Raw genomic sequence first — 22,582 nt, 5'->3', positions numbered from 1 at the left:
AGCCGACTATACGGTATGGATTTTTCTCATTGTTGAAGGCAGTACGGTTGCCTATAATTGCTTACATCCACTTCATTTGAACTTTGGTGGATAGTTGTCTCATTGGCAATCATACCACATCTCCTTATTTTTATATAAATTTATAAGAATAGAGAAAAATAGCTTAAAATATTAAAGAATACTGAATTGAAGGAACCCCCATCCAGACCCTGTGATATGTCATCTTGTACTGTTTATGACGTTGTTGTAAGGCATTTTCTCTAAAGTACAGTAACCGATATTAGAGTGTAGGACAGCATATCATTCTTTAATAAACTGAAGTAAACAAAACACCATGCAACGGCAATTATTAAACAGCAACAAGAAGAACTACCTTTATCAATTGGTAAGCTACGCCAAAAACGAAGAATTAATTAGACTGTTGAGTGAGACAATTTCTTAATAACAAGTAATGTATGGCTTGTATTTTCGTCACATGTGCCTTAGCTTTACAATTTGATTTTCTGACATAATGGATTTGATATGCGTAAAATATTTGCTACATGACGTTAAGTAGAAAACATTCAAATCAATCCGCTATAGTTGATACAAAACAAAACTGACAGTGCTATCAGATTTATATGATAATATATATATATAAAAAAAAAAAATTCAGCCATCCGTTCACACGGAAAATTAAGTGATGCATGAATAAAAGGAGATGCATGTGAGGTATACGTCAATGAGACAGCAACCCAACTACAGAAATAACCGAAAGACATCTAGAGGGAGAAGTGTATATATAGTCTTCAACAAAAGACAGATGTCCTTACAATATGTCTTATAAGTACTATCAGATTTATATCAATTTTTTCAGCCAGCAGTGTTCACGAAAAATTAAGTGAGAAATAGAAGGAGAATCAGATGGGGTGTATACGTCAATGGGACAGCAACCCGACGACAGAAATAAAAAAAAACATCTCGGTGCATACATACAGTCTTTGGCAAATACACACACAATATGTCTCGCTCATACTTGTCTAGATTCCATGAAAGATATATATAAGATTCAACAGAAACAATCAAAGATTTGATAGTAACACTAAATTCTCTAAATAAAGGGGGACACATTACGATATAACATACGACCACCAACGACAACGTTCCTCACTCACGTATAAGAAAATGAAATGTATCAGGGTTGAATTATAGTATTTTTTCAACCTCAACCATCCCCCCTTTTATCTTACAACATTACTTGGAGAGAGAGATAAGAGAAGAGAAGAGTTGCATCTAAGATTAAATCCCGTCGTCTCAATGTACGTACGGGTTTCACTCAGTCCCGACGAGGGCTAAGTTCCCAACAGACTAGACTGTAATATACTAGACTGCGGTTAGATTACAAATGTCGCAATGCAAACTTATATGTTAAAATTATTTGATGGAAAAGGTATGATAATACGGAAATATTTCAAAGTTTTGCAAAATTTGTGTTTGTTATCAGGAAAAAAGCATGATAAAGACTCATTTTATGATTGATTCATTGTTTAAATTTTTTTGGGACTATTTAATTTTAGTCTGTGCAGATCACGACTTCAAAAAATACGAAAAATGCCAAAAACCTTACAAACGTATAAAATACGTATATAAACGACCAAGATTTTTGTCAATACCTTCTCTGAGGAAATTTTGCAAATTGTGTACTATATAAGGGGTTCAAACCCTTCATATAGTATGCTAACCTCTGAGAGAAGTAGCTTGTTTTGTTTCGTATTGTGTGTGGAACAACATTTTTTGGGGTGTTTTACTTTTGCTTTCTGCATTTTTTTGTGTTTTGAAATTTCTTTTAGAAAAGGGGGGTGCCGTGAAATAGATTTTGTAATGATAATCGTCAGCTATAAAATGAGAAAATATTTTCAATGTTTAGTTAATAGGTAACAACTTTTTGACACATACAACATAGAATATGAATAAAGGAAGATGCAAGGTATACATCAATTAAACAGCAACCTAACAACACCTAACTGAACGGCATGATATTCGCTGTTTTTACTTTATTAGATTGTCAGTTCGAATCTACACCACTTTTTCACGTGCAAGGGGTGGAGTTATGATTATGACGCCATTATAGTGAAGTAAATTAGCCAAATAAATAGAATTTTAGCGCGGGACTTTCTTCTGCGCAGGCCTGTGTAAAAATAGGCGAGTTACAGTGTTGTGCAATGTCGTCAATCTGAGAAGATGCAAATTTTATAATCACAGTATAATATCGGCAATAAACGAAGAAACAGCATAATTTCATCGTAAACGATTAAAACTGTTAAAGACTGTTTTCAGTCGAAGTCAAGAGTCACACTGGCATAACTATTCCGTGAGTAGAAAAAAGTCGTAAGACGAGGTTGACATCATTATGGTACCAGATGTAACGGAACTGTGAAGAAAGACGGTCTACACTGCAGTGTTAGAGGAAGAATCAAATGTTAACACTGCCGAAGAAGCAGTTAAAGTGATAACACCCAGACAGATTATTACAGAACAAAGACAATCGCATATTGAAAACGGCTCTTTTTAGAGCCACAAAACCTTCCAAAATGAGTCTGACTATTGTTGATTTATAAACATATATTCACGAAAGAAGGAGTCAGTGTTTTTTTTTTTTCTTTCATTTTCCTCTTCGTTTAGTTTTTGCTTATTTGAATCTGTCTCCAGGAAATTAGTTAGGCTTACATAGAGCGTGCAAGGACGTCTGTGCTATTTTCCCAAAATGGTTTGAGTGTACATTCTTTTATTTTGCGCTTAACTTGACTACCAAAAGGTATAGAACTACTAATTCGGACCCGGTGACAAAAGAACACACAAGAAAGTAGTACATATTTCAAACAAAATAGTTCCTACACATAGATGTAAATATAAAACTATGTAGAAAATATTTCAGTTATTAAGGTATCAAATGAAAGGTGAAGGACTGGTGATCCTCGTAGAACACATATTGACTGACAATTTCCAATAATACAAAAATGTATGAATGAATTCTAAAATTGAGGGCATATTTTGCCTGTTTTTTTTTCAGATATGAAGTACCTTGTTTGGTGTATCCAAAGTTTCGGTAACCAGTACGGTCTGACGTATCAATAACGGTATATTGATCCCGCCCCCATAAAATGTTTGGAAGTACAAAAATTAACGTCGATAGGTATGAGGGCCAACAAAAGGTGGTGTGCCTGTCCCAAGTCAGGAGCCTGTAATTCAGTGGTTCTTGTTTGTTGCTGTATATCATATTTGCTTTTCGTTCATTGTTTTTGGGCATAAATCAGGCCGTTAGTTTTCTCGTTTGAATTGTTTTACATAAATTTTGTCATTTTGGGGCCGTTTATAGCTGACTATGCGGTTTGGGTTTTTGCTCATTGTTGAAGGTCGCATGGTGACCTATAGTTGTTAACTTCTATGTCATTTGGTTTCTGGTGGAGAGTTGTCTTATTGGCAATCCTACCACATTTCTTCTTATTATATATATCTTGTAATCATGAAAAAAACTACCCCCAAAGTTTCATAAAATTCAATAACGGTATGACAAGGTGATGTATTTTTATCATTGAATTGCATTGCATTGCACAACGATATGAGGTTCAGGGTGGGGTTTACAGAATAGAGAATAATGGGCAAAACTTGCAGAATAAAGGCGGCTAAAAAATTAAAGAATAGAGAATAAAGGTGTGTTGAAATATAATGAATATAGAAGATTGGGCTAAATTAGACCGTTAGTTTTCTCGTTTGAATTGTTTCATATTTTTCATGTCGGTGCCTTTAATAGCCGACTATACGGTATGGATTTTTCTCATTGTTGAAGGCAGTACGGTTGCCTATAATTGCTTACATCCACTTCATTTGAACTTTGGTGGATAGTTGTCTCATTGGCAATCATACCACATCTCCTTATTTTTATATAAATTTATAAGAATAGAGAAAAATAGCTTAAAATATTAAAGAATACTGAATTGAAGGAACCCCCATCCAGACCCTGTGATATGTCATCTTGTACTGTTTATGACGTTGTTGTAAGGCATTTTCTCTAAAGTACAGTAACCGATATTAGAGTGTAGGACAGCATATCATTCTTTAATAAACTGAAGTAAACAAAACACCATGCAACGGCAATTATTAAACAGCAACAAGAAGAACTACCTTTATCAATTGGTAAGCTACGCCAAAAACGAAGAATTAATTAGACTGTTGAGTGAGACAATTTCTTAATAACAAGTAATGTATGGCTTGTATTTTCGTCACATGTGCCTTAGCTTTACAATTTGATTTTCTGACATAATGGATTTGATATGCGTAAAATATTTGCTACATGACGTTAAGTAGAAAACATTCAAATCAATCCGCTATAGTTGATACAAAACAAAACTGACAGTGCTATCAGATTTATATGATAATATATATATATAAAAAAAAAAAATTCAGCCATCCGTTCACACGGAAAATTAAGTGATGCATGAATAAAAGGAGATGCATGTGAGGTATACGTCAATGAGACAGCAACCCAACTACAGAAATAACCGAAAGACATCTAGAGGGAGAAGTGTATATATAGTCTTCAACAAAAGACAGATGTCCTTACAATATGTCTTATAAGTACTATCAGATTTATATCAATTTTTTCAGCCAGCAGTGTTCACGAAAAATTAAGTGAGAAATAGAAGGAGAATCAGATGGGGTGTATACGTCAATGGGACAGCAACCCGACGACAGAAATAAAAAAAAACATCTCGGTGCATACATACAGTCTTTGGCAAATACACACACAATATGTCTCGCTCATACTTGTCTAGATTCCATGAAAGATATATATAAGATTCAACAGAAACAATCAAAGATTTGATAGTAACACTAAATTCTCTAAATAAAGGGGGACACATTACGATATAACATACGACCACCAACGACAACGTTCCTCACTCACGTATAAGAAAATGAAATGTATCAGGGTTGAATTATAGTATTTTTTCAACCTCAACCATCCCCCCTTTTATCTTACAACATTACTTGGAGAGAGAGATAAGAGAAGAGAAGAGTTGCATCTAAGATTAAATCCCGTCGTCTCAATGTACGTACGGGTTTCACTCAGTCCCGACGAGGGCTAAGTTCCCAACAGACTAGACTGTAATATACTAGACTGCGGTTAGATTACAAATGTCGCAATGCAAACTTATATGTTAAAATTATTTGATGGAAAAGGTATGATAATACGGAAATATTTCAAAGTTTTGCAAAATTTGTGTTTGTTATCAGGAAAAAAGCATGATAAAGACTCATTTTATGATTGATTCATTGTTTAAATTTTTTTGGGACTATTTAATTTTAGTCTGTGCAGATCACGACTTCAAAAAATACGAAAAATGCCAAAAACCTTACAAACGTATAAAATACGTATATAAACGACCAAGATTTTTGTCAATACCTTCTCTGAGGAAATTTTGCAAATTGTGTACTATATAAGGGGTTCAAACCCTTCATATAGTATGCTAACCTCTGAGAGAAGTAGCTTGTTTTGTTTCGTATTGTGTGTGGAACAACATTTTTTGGGGTGTTTTACTTTTGCTTTCTGCATTTTTTTGTGTTTTGAAATTTCTTTTAGAAAAGGGGGGTGCCGTGAAATAGATTTTGTAATGATAATCGTCAGCTATAAAATGAGAAAATATTTTCAATGTTTAGTTAATAGGTAACAACTTTTTGACACATACAACATAGAATATGAATAAAGGAAGATGCAAGGTATACATCAATTAAACAGCAACCTAACAACACCTAACTGAACGGCATGATATTCGCTGTTTTTACTTTATTAGATTGTCAGTTCGAATCTACACCACTTTTTCACGTGCAAGGGGTGGAGTTATGATTATGACGCCATTATAGTGAAGTAAATTAGCCAAATAAATAGAATTTTAGCGCGGGACTTTCTTCTGCGCAGGCCTGTGTAAAAATAGGCGAGTTACAGTGTTGTGCAATGTCGTCAATCTGAGAAGATGCAAATTTTATAATCACAGTATAATATCGGCAATAAACGAAGAAACAGCATAATTTCATCGTAAACGATTAAAACTGTTAAAGACTGTTTTCAGTCGAAGTCAAGAGTCACACTGGCATAACTATTCCGTGAGTAGAAAAAAGTCGTAAGACGAGGTTGACATCATTATGGTACCAGATGTAACGGAACTGTGAAGAAAGACGGTCTACACTGCAGTGTTAGAGGAAGAATCAAATGTTAACACTGCCGAAGAAGCAGTTAAAGTGATAACACCCAGACAGATTATTACAGAACAAAGACAATCGCATATTGAAAACGGCTCTTTTTAGAGCCACAAAACCTTCCAAAATGAGTCTGACTATTGTTGATTTATAAACATATATTCACGAAAGAAGGAGTCAGTGTTTTTTTTTTTTCTTTCATTTTCCTCTTCGTTTAGTTTTTGCTTATTTGAATCTGTCTCCAGGAAATTAGTTAGGCTTACATAGAGCGTGCAAGGACGTCTGTGCTATTTTCCCAAAATGGTTTGAGTGTACATTCTTTTATTTTGCGCTTAACTTGACTACCAAAAGGTATAGAACTACTAATTCGGACCCGGTGACAAAAGAACACACAAGAAAGTAGTACATATTTCAAACAAAATAGTTCCTACACATAGATGTAAATATAAAACTATGTAGAAAATATTTCAGTTATTAAGGTATCAAATGAAAGGTGAAGGACTGGTGATCCTCGTAGAACACATATTGACTGACAATTTCCAATAATACAAAAATGTATGAATGAATTCTAAAATTGAGGGCATATTTTGCCTGTTTTTTTTTCAGATATGAAGTACCTTGTTTGGTGTATCCAAAGTTTCGGTAACCAGTACGGTCTGACGTATCAATAACGGTATATTGATCCCGCCCCCATAAAATGTTTGGAAGTACAAAAATTAACGTCGATAGGTATGAGGGCCAACAAAAGGTGGTGTGCCTGTCCCAAGTCAGGAGCCTGTAATTCAGTGGTTCTTGTTTGTTGCTGTATATCATATTTGCTTTTCGTTCATTGTTTTTGGGCATAAATCAGGCCGTTAGTTTTCTCGTTTGAATTGTTTTACATAAATTTTGTCATTTTGGGGCCGTTTATAGCTGACTATGCGGTTTGGGTTTTTGCTCATTGTTGAAGGTCGCATGGTGACCTATAGTTGTTAACTTCTATGTCATTTGGTTTCTGGTGGAGAGTTGTCTTATTGGCAATCCTACCACATTTCTTCTTATTATATATATCTTGTAATCATGAAAAAAACTACCCCCAAAGTTTCATAAAATTCAATAACGGTATGACAAGGTGATGTATTTTTATCATTGAATTGCATTGCATTGCACAACGATATGAGGTTCAGGGTGGGGTTTACAGAATAGAGAATAATGGGCAAAACTTGCAGAATAAAGGCGGCTAAAAAATTAAAGAATAGAGAATAAAGGTGTGTTGAAATATAATGAATATAGAAGATTGGGCTAAATTAGACCGTTAGTTTTCTCGTTTGAATTGTTTCATATTTTTCATGTCGGTGCCTTTAATAGCCGACTATACGGTATGGATTTTTCTCATTGTTGAAGGCAGTACGGTTGCCTATAATTGCTTACATCCACTTCATTTGAACTTTGGTGGATAGTTGTCTCATTGGCAATCATACCACATCTCCTTATTTTTATATAAATTTATAAGAATAGAGAAAAATAGCTTAAAATATTAAAGAATACTGAATTGAAGGAACCCCCATCCAGACCCTGTGATATGTCATCTTGTACTGTTTATGACGTTGTTGTAAGGCATTTTCTCTAAAGTACAGTAACCGATATTAGAGTGTAGGACAGCATATCATTCTTTAATAAACTGAAGTAAACAAAACACCATGCAACGGCAATTATTAAACAGCAACAAGAAGAACTACCTTTATCAATTGGTAAGCTACGCCAAAAACGAAGAATTAATTAGACTGTTGAGTGAGACAATTTCTTAATAACAAGTAATGTATGGCTTGTATTTTCGTCACATGTGCCTTAGCTTTACAATTTGATTTTCTGACATAATGGATTTGATATGCGTAAAATATTTGCTACATGACGTTAAGTAGAAAACATTCAAATCAATCCGCTATAGTTGATACAAAACAAAACTGACAGTGCTATCAGATTTATATGATAATATATATATATAAAAAAAAAAAATTCAGCCATCCGTTCACACGGAAAATTAAGTGATGCATGAATAAAAGGAGATGCATGTGAGGTATACGTCAATGAGACAGCAACCCAACTACAGAAATAACCGAAAGACATCTAGAGGGAGAAGTGTATATATAGTCTTCAACAAAAGACAGATGTCCTTACAATATGTCTTATAAGTACTATCAGATTTATATCAATTTTTTCAGCCAGCAGTGTTCACGAAAAATTAAGTGAGAAATAGAAGGAGAATCAGATGGGGTGTATACGTCAATGGGACAGCAACCCGACGACAGAAATAAAAAAAAACATCTCGGTGCATACATACAGTCTTTGGCAAATACACACACAATATGTCTCGCTCATACTTGTCTAGATTCCATGAAAGATATATATAAGATTCAACAGAAACAATCAAAGATTTGATAGTAACACTAAATTCTCTAAATAAAGGGGGACACATTACGATATAACATACGACCACCAACGACAACGTTCCTCACTCACGTATAAGAAAATGAAATGTATCAGGGTTGAATTATAGTATTTTTTCAACCTCAACCATCCCCCCTTTTATCTTACAACATTACTTGGAGAGAGAGATAAGAGAAGAGAAGAGTTGCATCTAAGATTAAATCCCGTCGTCTCAATGTACGTACGGGTTTCACTCAGTCCCGACGAGGGCTAAGTTCCCAACAGACTAGACTGTAATATACTAGACTGCGGTTAGATTACAAATGTCGCAATGCAAACTTATATGTTAAAATTATTTGATGGAAAAGGTATGATAATACGGAAATATTTCAAAGTTTTGCAAAATTTGTGTTTGTTATCAGGAAAAAAGCATGATAAAGACTCATTTTATGATTGATTCATTGTTTAAATTTTTTTGGGACTATTTAATTTTAGTCTGTGCAGATCACGACTTCAAAAAATACGAAAAATGCCAAAAACCTTACAAACGTATAAAATACGTATATAAACGACCAAGATTTTTGTCAATACCTTCTCTGAGGAAATTTTGCAAATTGTGTACTATATAAGGGGTTCAAACCCTTCATATAGTATGCTAACCTCTGAGAGAAGTAGCTTGTTTTGTTTCGTATTGTGTGTGGAACAACATTTTTTGGGGTGTTTTACTTTTGCTTTCTGCATTTTTTTGTGTTTTGAAATTTCTTTTAGAAAAGGGGGGTGCCGTGAAATAGATTTTGTAATGATAATCGTCAGCTATAAAATGAGAAAATATTTTCAATGTTTAGTTAATAGGTAACAACTTTTTGACACATACAACATAGAATATGAATAAAGGAAGATGCAAGGTATACATCAATTAAACAGCAACCTAACAACACCTAACTGAACGGCATGATATTCGCTGTTTTTACTTTATTAGATTGTCAGTTCGAATCTACACCACTTTTTCACGTGCAAGGGGTGGAGTTATGATTATGACGCCATTATAGTGAAGTAAATTAGCCAAATAAATAGAATTTTAGCGCGGGACTTTCTTCTGCGCAGGCCTGTGTAAAAATAGGCGAGTTACAGTGTTGTGCAATGTCGTCAATCTGAGAAGATGCAAATTTTATAATCACAGTATAATATCGGCAATAAACGAAGAAACAGCATAATTTCATCGTAAACGATTAAAACTGTTAAAGACTGTTTTCAGTCGAAGTCAAGAGTCACACTGGCATAACTATTCCGTGAGTAGAAAAAAGTCGTAAGACGAGGTTGACATCATTATGGTACCAGATGTAACGGAACTGTGAAGAAAGACGGTCTACACTGCAGTGTTAGAGGAAGAATCAAATGTTAACACTGCCGAAGAAGCAGTTAAAGTGATAACACCCAGACAGATTATTACAGAACAAAGACAATCGCATATTGAAAACGGCTCTTTTTAGAGCCACAAAACCTTCCAAAATGAGTCTGACTATTGTTGATTTATAAACATATATTCACGAAAGAAGGAGTCAGTGTTTTTTTTTTTCTTTCATTTTCCTCTTCGTTTAGTTTTTGCTTATTTGAATCTGTCTCCAGGAAATTAGTTAGGCTTACATAGAGCGTGCAAGGACGTCTGTGCTATTTTCCCAAAATGGTTTGAGTGTACATTCTTTTATTTTGCGCTTAACTTGACTACCAAAAGGTATAGAACTACTAATTCGGACCCGGTGACAAAAGAACACACAAGAAAGTAGTACATATTTCAAACAAAATAGTTCCTACACATAGATGTAAATATAAAACTATGTAGAAAATATTTCAGTTATTAAGGTATCAAATGAAAGGTGAAGGACTGGTGATCCTCGTAGAACACATATTGACTGACAATTTCCAATAATACAAAAATGTATGAATGAATTCTAAAATTGAGGGCATATTTTGCCTGTTTTTTTTTCAGATATGAAGTACCTTGTTTGGTGTATCCAAAGTTTCGGTAACCAGTACGGTCTGACGTATCAATAACGGTATATTGATCCCGCCCCCATAAAATGTTTGGAAGTACAAAAATTAACGTCGATAGGTATGAGGGCCAACAAAAGGTGGTGTGCCTGTCCCAAGTCAGGAGCCTGTAATTCAGTGGTTCTTGTTTGTTGCTGTATATCATATTTGCTTTTCGTTCATTGTTTTTGGGCATAAATCAGGCCGTTAGTTTTCTCGTTTGAATTGTTTTACATAAATTTTGTCATTTTGGGGCCGTTTATAGCTGACTATGCGGTTTGGGTTTTTGCTCATTGTTGAAGGTCGCATGGTGACCTATAGTTGTTAACTTCTATGTCATTTGGTTTCTGGTGGAGAGTTGTCTTATTGGCAATCCTACCACATTTCTTCTTATTATATATATCTTGTAATCATGAAAAAAACTACCCCCAAAGTTTCATAAAATTCAATAACGGTATGACAAGGTGATGTATTTTTATCATTGAATTGCATTGCATTGCACAACGATATGAGGTTCAGGGTGGGGTTTACAGAATAGAGAATAATGGGCAAAACTTGCAGAATAAAGGCGGCTAAAAAATTAAAGAATAGAGAATAAAGGTGTGTTGAAATATAATGAATATAGAAGATTGGGCTAAATTAGACCGTTAGTTTTCTCGTTTGAATTGTTTCATATTTTTCATGTCGGTGCCTTTAATAGCCGACTATACGGTATGGATTTTTCTCATTGTTGAAGGCAGTACGGTTGCCTATAATTGCTTACATCCACTTCATTTGAACTTTGGTGGATAGTTGTCTCATTGGCAATCATACCACATCTCCTTATTTTTATATAAATTTATAAGAATAGAGAAAAATAGCTTAAAATATTAAAGAATACTGAATTGAAGGAACCCCCATCCAGACCCTGTGATATGTCATCTTGTACTGTTTATGACGTTGTTGTAAGGCATTTTCTCTAAAGTACAGTAACCGATATTAGAGTGTAGGACAGCATATCATTCTTTAATAAACTGAAGTAAACAAAACACCATGCAACGGCAATTATTAAACAGCAACAAGAAGAACTACCTTTATCAATTGGTAAGCTACGCCAAAAACGAAGAATTAATTAGACTGTTGAGTGAGACAATTTCTTAATAACAAGTAATGTATGGCTTGTATTTTCGTCACATGTGCCTTAGCTTTACAATTTGATTTTCTGACATAATGGATTTGATATGCGTAAAATATTTGCTACATGACGTTAAGTAGAAAACATTCAAATCAATCCGCTATAGTTGATACAAAACAAAACTGACAGTGCTATCAGATTTATATGATAATATATATATATAAAAAAAAAAAATTCAGCCATCCGTTCACACGGAAAATTAAGTGATGCATGAATAAAAGGAGATGCATGTGAGGTATACGTCAATGAGACAGCAACCCAACTACAGAAATAACCGAAAGACATCTAGAGGGAGAAGTGTATATATAGTCTTCAACAAAAGACAGATGTCCTTACAATATGTCTTATAAGTACTATCAGATTTATATCAATTTTTTCAGCCAGCAGTGTTCACGAAAAATTAAGTGAGAAATAGAAGGAGAATCAGATGGGGTGTATACGTCAATGGGACAGCAACCCGACGACAGAAATAAAAAAAAACATCTCGGTGCATACATACAGTCTTTGGCAAATACACACACAATATGTCTCGCTCATACTTGTCTAGATTCCATGAAAGATATATATAAGATTCAACAGAAACAATCAAAGATTTGATAGTAACACTAAATTCTCTAAATAAAGGGGGACACATTACGATATAACATACGACCACCAACGACAACGTTCCTCACTCACGTATAAGAAAATGAAATGTATCAGGGTTGAATTATAGTATTTTTTCAACCTCAACCATCCCCCCTTTTATCTTACAACATTACTTGGAGAGAGAGATAAGAGAAGAGAAGAGTTGCATCTAAGATTAAATCCCGTCGTCTCAATGTACGTACGGGTTTCACTCAGTCCCGACGAGGGCTAAGTTCCCAACAGACTAGACTGTAATATACTAGACTGCGGTTAGATTACAAATGTCGCAATGCAAACTTATATGTTAAAATTATTTGATGGAAAAGGTATGATAATACGGAAATATTTCAAAGTTTTGCAAAATTTGTGTTTGTTATCAGGAAAAAAGCATGATAAAGACTCATTTTATGATTGATTCATTGTTTAAATTTTTTTGGGACTATTTAATTTTAGTCTGTGCAGATCACGACTTCAAAAAATACGAAAAATGCCAAAAACCTTACAAACGTATAAAATACGTATATAAACGACCAAGATTTTTGTCAATACCTTCTCTGAGGAAATTTTGCAAATTGTGTACTATATAAGGGGTTCAAACCCTTCATATAGTATGCTAACCTCTGAGAGAAGTAGCTTGTTTTGTTTCGTATTGTGTGTGGAACAACATTTTTTGGGGTGTTTTACTTTTGCTTTCTGCATTTTTTTGTGTTTTGAAATTTCTTTTAGAAAAGGGGGGTGCCGTGAAATAGATTTTGTAATGATAATCGTCAGCTATAAAATGAGAAAATATTTTCAATGTTTAGTTAATAGGTAACAACTTTTTGACACATACAACATAGAATATGAATAAAGGAAGATGCAAGGTATACATCAATTAAACAGCAACCTAACAACACCTAACTGAACGGCATGATATTCGCTGTTTTTACTTTATTAGATTGTCAGTTCGAATCTACACCACTTTTTCACGTGCAAGGGGTGGAGTTATGATTATGACGCCATTATAGTGAAGTAAATTAGCCAAATAAATAGAATTTTAGCGCGGGACTTTCTTCTGCGCAGGCCTGTGTAAAAATAGGCGAGTTACAGTGTTGTGCAATGTCGTCAATCTGAGAAGATGCAAATTTTATAATCACAGTATAATATCGGCAATAAACGAAGAAACAGCATAATTTCATCGTAAACGATTAAAACTGTTAAAGACTGTTTTCAGTCGAAGTCAAGAGTCACACTGGCATAACTATTCCGTGAGTAGAAAAAAGTCGTAAGACGAGGTTGACATCATTATGGTACCAGATGTAACGGAACTGTGAAGAAAGACGGTCTACACTGCAGTGTTAGAGGAAGAATCAAATGTTAACACTGCCGAAGAAGCAGTTAAAGTGATAACACCCAGACAGATTATTACAGAACAAAGACAATCGCATATTGAAAACGGCTCTTTTTAGAGCCACAAAACCTTCCAAAATGAGTCTGACTATTGTTGATTTATAAACATATATTCACGAAAGAAGGAGTCAGTGTTTTTTTTTTTTTTCTTTCATTTTCCTCTTCGTTTAGTTTTTGCTTATTTGAATCTGTCTCCAGGAAATTAGTTAGGCTTACATAGAGCGTGCAAGGACGTCTGTGCTATTTTCCCAAAATGGTTTGAGTGTACATTCTTTTATTTTGCGCTTAACTTGACTACCAAAAGGTATAGAACTACTAATTCGGACCCGGTGACAAAAGAACACACAAGAAAGTAGTACATATTTCAAACAAAATAGTTCCTACACATAGATGTAAATATAAAACTATGTAGAAAATATTTCAGTTATTAAGGTATCAAATGAACGGTGAAGGACTGGTGATCCTCGTAGAACACATATTGACTGACAATTTCCAATAATACAAAAATGTATGAATGAATTCTAAAATTGAGGGCATATTTTGCCTGTTTTTTTTTCAGATATGAAGTACCTTGTTTGGTGTATCCAAAGTTTCGGTAACCAGTACGGTCTGACGTATCAATAACGGTATATTGATCCCGCCCCCATAAAATGTTTGGAAGTACAAAAATTAACGTCGATAGGTATGAGGGCCAACAAAAGGTGGTGTGCCTGTCCCAAGTCAGGAGCCTGTAATTCAGTGGTTCTTGTTTGTTGCTGTATATCATATTTGCTTTTCGTTCATTGTTTTTGGGCATAAATCAGGCCGTTAGTTTTCTCGTTTGAATTGTTTTACATAAATTTTGTCATTTTGGGGCCGTTTATAGCTGACTATGCGGTTTGGGTTTTTGCTCATTGTTGAAGGTCGCATGGTGACCTATAGTTGTTAACTTCTATGTCATTTGGTTTCTGGTGGAGAGTTGTCTTATTGGCAATCCTACCACATTTCTTCTTATTATATATATCTTGTAATCATGAAAAAAACTACCCCCAAAGTTTCATAAAATTCAATAACGGTATGACAAGGTGATGTATTTTTATCATTGAATTGCATTGCATTGCACAACGATATGAGGTTCAGGGTGGGGTTTACAGAATAGAGAATAATGGGCAAAACTTGCAGAATAAAGGCGGCTAAAAAATTAAAGAATAGAGAATAAAGGTGTGTTGAAATATAATGAATATAGAAGATTGGGCTAAATTAGACCGTTAGTTTTCTCGTTTGAATTGTTTCATATTTTTCATGTCGGTGCCTTTAATAGCCGACTATACGGTATGGATTTTTCTCATTGTTGAAGGCAGTACGGTTGCCTATAATTGCTTACATCCACTTCATTTGAACTTTGGTGGATAGTTGTCTCATTGGCAATCATACCACATCTCCTTATTTTTATATAAATTTATAAGAATAGAGAAAAATAGCTTAAAATATTAAAGAATACTGAATTGAAGGAACCCCCATCCAGACCCTGTGATATGTCATCTTGTACTGTTTATGACGTTGTTGTAAGGCATTTTCTCTAAAGTACAGTAACCGATATTAGAGTGTAGGACAGCATATCATTCTTTAATAAACTGAAGTAAACAAAACACCATGCAACGGCAATTATTAAACAGCAACAAGAAGAACTACCTTTATCAATTGGTAAGCTACGCCAAAAACGAAGAATTAATTAGACTGTTGAGTGAGACAATTTCTTAATAACAAGTAATGTATGGCTTGTATTTTCGTCACATGTGCCTTAGCTTTACAATTTGATTTTCTGACATAATGGATTTGATATGCGTAAAATATTTGCTACATGACGTTAAGTAGAAAACATTCAAATCAATCCGCTATAGTTGATACAAAACAAAACTGACAGTGCTATCAGATTTATATGATAATATATATATATAAAAAAAAAAAATTCAGCCATCCGTTCACACGGAAAATTAAGTGATGCATGAATAAAAGGAGATGCATGTGAGGTATACGTCAATGAGACAGCAACCCAACTACAGAAATAACCGAAAGACATCTAGAGGGAGAAGTGTATATATAGTCTTCAACAAAAGACAGATGTCCTTACAATATGTCTTATAAGTACTATCAGATTTATATCAATTTTTTCAGCCAGCAGTGTTCACGAAAAATTAAGTGAGAAATAGAAGGAGAATCAGATGGGGTGTATACGTCAATGGGACAGCAACCCGACGACAGAAATAAAAAAAAACATCTCGGTGCATACATACAGTCTTTGGCAAATACACACACAATATGTCTCGCTCATACTTGTCTAGATTCCATGAAAGATATATATAAGATTCAACAGAAACAATCAAAGATTTGATAGTAACACTAAATTCTCTAAATAAAGGGGGACACATTACGATATAACATACGACCACCAACGACAACGTTCCTCACTCACGTATAAGAAAATGAAATGTATCAGGGTTGAATTATAGTATTTTTTCAACCTCAACCATCCCCCCTTTTATCTTACAACATTACTTGGAGAGAGAGATAAGAGAAGAGAAGAGTTGCATCTAAGATTAAATCCCGTCGTCTCAATGTACGTACGGGTTTCACTCAGTCCCGACGAGGGCTAAGTTCCCAACAGACTAGACTGTAATATACTAGACTGCGGTTAGATTACAAATGTCGCAATGCAAACTTATATGTTAAAATTATTTGATGGAAAAGGTATGATAATACGGAAATATTTCAAAGTTTTGCAAAATTTGTGTTTGTTATCAGGAAAAAAGCATGATAAAGACTCATTTTATGATTGATTCATTGTTTAAATTTTTTTGGGACTATTTAATTTTAGTCTGTGCAGATCACGACTTCAAAAAATACGAAAAATGCCAAAAACCTTACAAACGTATAAAATACGTATATAAACGACCAAGATTTTTGTCAATACCTTCTCTGAGGAAATTTTGCAAATTGTGTACTATATAAGGGGTTCAAACCCTTCATATAGTATGCTAACCTCTGAGAGAAGTAGCTTGTTTTGTTTCGTATTGTGTGTGGAACAACATTTTTTGGGGTGTTTTACTTTTGCTTTCTGCATTTTTTTGTGTTTTGAAATTTCTTTTAGAAAAGGGGGGTGCCGTGAAATAGATTTTGTAATGATAATCGTCAGCTATAAAATGAGAAAATATTTTCAATGTTTAGTTAATAGGTAACAACTTTTTGACACATACAACATAGAATATGAATAAAGGAAGATGCAAGGTATACATCAATTAAACAGCAACCTAACAACACCTAACTGAACGGCATGATATTCGCTGTTTTTACTTTATTAGATTGTCAGTTCGAATCTACACCACTTTTTCACGTGCAAGGGGTGGAGTTATGATTATGACGCCATTATAGTGAAGTAAATTAGCCAAATAAATAGAATTTTAGCGCGGGACTTTCTTCTGCGCAGGCCTGTGTAAAAATAGGCGAGTTACAGTGTTGTGCAATGTCGTCAATCTGAGAAGATGCAAATTTTATAATCACAGTATAATATCGGCAATAAACGAAGAAACAGCATAATTTCATCGTAAACGATTAAAACTGTTAAAGACTGTTTTCAGTCGAAGTCAAGAGTCACACTGGCATAACTATTCCGTGAGTAGAAAAAAGTCGTAAGACGAGGTTGACATCATTATGGTACCAGATGTAACGGAACTGTGAAGAAAGACGGTCTACACTGCAGTGTTAGAGGAAGAATCAAATGTTAACACTGCCGAAGAAGCAGTTAAAGTGATAACACCCAGACAGATTATTACAGAACAAAGACAATCGCATATTGAAAACGGCTCTTTTTAGAGCCACAAAACCTTCCAAAATGAGTCTGACTATTGTTGATTTATAAACATATATTCACGAAAGAAGGAGTCAGTGTTTTTTTTTTTTTTCTTTCATTTTCCTCTTCGTTTAGTTTTTGCTTATTTGAATCTGTCTCCAGGAAATTAGTTAGGCTTACATAGAGCGTGCAAGGACGTCTGTGCTATTTTCCCAAAATGGTTTGAGTGTACATTCTTTTATTTTGCGCTTAACTTGACTACCAAAAGGTATAGAACTACTAATTCGGACCCGGTGACAAAAGAACACACAAGAAAGTAGTACATATTTCAAACAAAATAGTTCCTACACATAGATGTAAATATAAAACTATGTAGAAAATATTTCAGTTATTAAGGTATCAAATGAACGGTGAAGGACTGGTGATCCTCGTAGAACACATATTGACTGACAATTTCCAATAATACAAAAATGTATGAATGAATTCTAAAATTTAGGGCATATTTTGCCTGTTTTTTTTTCAGATATGAAGTACCTTGTTTGGTGTATCCAAAGTTTCGGTAACCAGTACGGTCTGACGTATCAATAACGGTATATTGATCCCGCCCCCATAAAATGTTTGGAAGTACAAAAATTAACGTCGATAGGTATGAGGGCCAACAAAAGGTGGTGTGCCTGTCCCAAGTCAGGAGCCTGTAATTCAGTGGTTCTTGTTTGTTGCTGTATATCATATTTGCTTTTCGTTCATTGTTTTTGGGCATAAATCAGGCCGTTAGTTTTCTCGTTTGAATTGTTTTACATAAATTTTGTCATTTTGGGGCCGTTTATAGCTGACTATGCGGTTTGGGTTTTTGCTCATTGTTGAAGGTCGCATGGTGACCTATAGTTGTTAACTTCTATGTCATTTGGTTTCTGGTGGAGAGTTGTCTTATTGGCAATCCTACCACATTTCTTCTTATTATATATATCTTGTAATCATGAAAAAAACTACCCCCAAAGTTTCATAAAATTCAATAACGGTATGACAAGGTGATGTATTTTTATCATTGAATTGCATTGCATTGCACAACGATATGAGGTTCAGGGTGGGGTTTACAGAATAGAGAATAATGGGCAAAACTTGCAGAATAAAGGCGGCTAAAAAATTAAAGAATAGAGAATAAAGGTGTGTTGAAATATAATGAATATAGAAGATTGGGCTAAATTAGACCGTTAGTTTTCTCGTTTGAATTGTTTCATATTTTTCATGTCGGTGCCTTTAATAGCCGACTATACGGTATGGATTTTTCTCATTGTTGAAGGCAGTACGGTTGCCTATAATTGCTTACATCCACTTCATTTGAACTTTGGTGGATAGTTGTCTCATTGGCAATCATACCACATCTCCTTATTTTTATATAAATTTATAAGAATAGAGAAAAATAGCTTAAAATATTAAAGAATACTGAATTGAAGGAACCCCCATCCAGACCCTGTGATATGTCATCTTGTACTGTTTATGACGTTGTTGTAAGGCATTTTCTCTAAAGTACAGTAACCGATATTAGAGTGTAGGACAGCATATCATTCTTTAATAAACTGAAGTAAACAAAACACCATGCAACGGCAATTATTAAACAGCAACAAGAAGAACTACCTTTATCAATTGGTAAGCTACGCCAAAAACGAAGAATTAATTAGACTGTTGAGTGAGACAATTTCTTAATAACAAGTAATGTATGGCTTGTATTTTCGTCACATGTGCCTTAGCTTTACAATTTGATTTTCTGACATAATGGATTTGATATGCGTAAAATATTTGCTACATGACGTTAAGTAGAAAACATTCAAATCAATCCGCTATAGTTGATACAAAACAAAACTGACAGTGCTATCAGATTTATATGATAATATATATATATAAAAAAAAAAAATTCAGCCATCCGTTCACACGGAAAATTAAGTGATGCATGAATAAAAGGAGATGCATGTGAGGTATACGTCAATGAGACAGCAACCCAACTACAGAAATAACCGAAAGACATCTAGAGGGAGAAGTGTATATATAGTCTTCAACAAAAGACAGATGTCCTTACAATATGTCTTATAAGTACTATCAGATTTATATCAATTTTTTCAGCCAGCAGTGTTCACGAAAAATTAAGTGAGAAATAGAAGGAGAATCAGATGGGGTGTATACGTCAATGGGACAGCAACCCGACGACAGAAATAAAAAAAAACATCTCGGTGCATACATACAGTCTTTGGCAAATACACACACAATATGTCTCGCTCATACTTGTCTAGATTCCATGAAAGATATATATAAGATTCAACAGAAACAATCAAAGATTTGATAGTAACACTAAATTCTCTAAATAAAGGGGGACACATTACGATATAACATACGACCACCAACGACAACGTTCCTCACTCACGTATAAGAAAATGAAATGTATCAGGGTTGAATTATAGTATTTTTTCAACCTCAACCATCCCCCCTTTTATCTTACAACATTACTTGGAGAGAGAGATAAGAGAAGAGAAGAGTTGCATCTAAGATTAAATCCCGTCGTCTCAATGTACGTACGGGTTTCACTCAGTCCCGACGAGGGCTAAGTTCCCAACAGACTAGACTGTAATATACTAGACTGCGGTTAGATTACAAATGTCGCAATGCAAACTTATATGTTAAAATTATTTGATGGAAAAGGTATGATAATACGGAAATATTTCAAAGTTTTGCAAAATTTGTGTTTGTTATCAGGAAAAAAGCATGATAAAGACTCATTTTATGATTGATTCATTGTTTAAATTTTTTTGGGACTATTTAATTTTAGTCTGTGCAGATCACGACTTCAAAAAATACGAAAAATGCCAAAAACCTTACAAACGTATAAAATACGTATATAAACGACCAAGATTTTTGTCAATACCTTCTCTGAGGAAATTTTGCAAATTGTGTACTATATAAGGGGTTCAAACCCTTCATATAGTATGCTAACCTCTGAGAGAAGTAGCTTGTTTTGTTTCGTATTGTGTGTGGAACAACATTTTTTGGGGTGTTTTACTTTTGCTTTCTGCATTTTTTTGTGTTTTGAAATTTCTTTTAGAAAAGGGGGGTGCCGTGAAATAGATTTTGTAATGATAATCGTCAGCTATAAAATGAGAAAATATTTTCAATGTTTAGTTAATAGGTAACAACTTTTTGACACATACAACATAGAATATGAATAAAGGAAGATGCAAGGTATACATCAATTAAACAGCAACCTAACAACACCTAACTGAACGGCATGATATTCGCTGTTTTTACTTTATTAGATTGTCAGTTCGAATCTACACCACTTTTTCACGTGCAAGGGGTGGAGTTATGATTATGACGCCATTATAGTGAAGTAAATTAGCCAAATAAATAGAATTTTAGCGCGGGACTTTCTTCTGCGCAGGCCTGTGTAAAAATAGGCGAGTTACAGTGTTGTGCAATGTCGTCAATCTGAGAAGATGCAAATTTTATAATCACAGTATAATATCGGCAATAAACGAAGAAACAGCATAATTTCATCGTAAACGATTAAAACTGTTAAAGACTGTTTTCAGTCGAAGTCAAGAGTCACACTGGCATAACTATTCCGTGAGTAGAAAAAAGTCGTAAGACGAGGTTGACATCATTATGGTACCAGATGTAACGGAACTGTGAAGAAAGACGGTCTACACTGCAGTGTTAGAGGAAGAATCAAATGTTAACACTGCCGAAGAAGCAGTTAAAGTGATAACACCCAGACAGATTATTACAGAACAAAGACAATCGCATATTGAAAACGGCTCTTTTTAGAGCCACAAAACCTTCCAAAATGAGTCTGACTATTGTTGATTTATAAACATATATTCACGAAAGAAGGAGTCAGTGTTTTTTTTTTTTTTCTTTCATTTTCCTCTTCGTTTAGTTTTTGCTTATTTGAATCTGTCTCCAGGAAATTAGTTAGGCTTACATAGAGCGTGCAAGGACGTCTGTGCTATTTTCCCAAAATGGTTTGAGTGTACATTCTTTTATTTTGCGCTTAACTTGACTACCAAAAGGTATAGAACTACTAATTCGGACCCGGTGACAAAAGAACACACAAGAAAGTAGTACATATTTCAAACAAAATAGTTCCTACACATAGATGTAAATATAAAACTATGTAGAAAATATTTCAGTTATTAAGGTATCAAATGAAAGGTGAAGGACTGGTGATCCTCGTAGAACACATATTGACTGACAATTTCCAATAATACAAAAATGTATGAATGAATTCTAAAATTGAGGGCATATTTTGCCTGTTTTTTTTTCAGATATGAAGTACCTTGTTTGGTGTATCCAAAGTTTCGGTAACCAGTACGGTCTGACGTATCAATAACGGTATATTGATCCCGCCCCCATAAAATGTTTGGAAGTACAAAAATTAACGTCGATAGGTATGAGGGCCAACAAAAGGTGGTGTGCCTGTCCCAAGTCAGGAGCCTGTAATTCAGTGGTTCTTGTTTGTTGCTGTATATCATATTTGCTTTTCGTTCATTGTTTTTGGGCATAAATCAGGCCGTTAGTTTTCTCGTTTGAATTGTTTTACATAAATTTTGTCATTTTGGGGCCGTTTATAGCTGACTATGCGGTTTGGGTTTTTGCTCATTGTTGAAGGTCGCATGGTGACCTATAGTTGTTAACTTCTATGTCATTTGGTTTCTGGTGGAGAGTTGTCTTATTGGCAATCCTACCACATTTCTTCTTATTATATATGTAACACTCAGAAACGTGTCCTTCCCCCCAAACGTGTCCGATTCCCCCAAACGTGTCCACATAACGTCACTGAACTGCAAAACATGTCTTGTTGTAAAAGGGCGCCAAAGCGTGTCATTTGTATAAACGCCCAAAACGTGTCCATT

This window comes from Mytilus californianus, unplaced genomic scaffold (assembly GCF_021869535.1).
Source record: "Mytilus californianus isolate M0D057914Y unplaced genomic scaffold, xbMytCali1.0.p SCAF_3, whole genome shotgun sequence".
Taxonomy (NCBI): domain Eukaryota; kingdom Metazoa; phylum Mollusca; class Bivalvia; order Mytilida; family Mytilidae; genus Mytilus; species Mytilus californianus.
The sequence above is the reverse complement of the archived record's forward strand: the minus strand, read 5'-3'. Positions refer to the sequence as shown.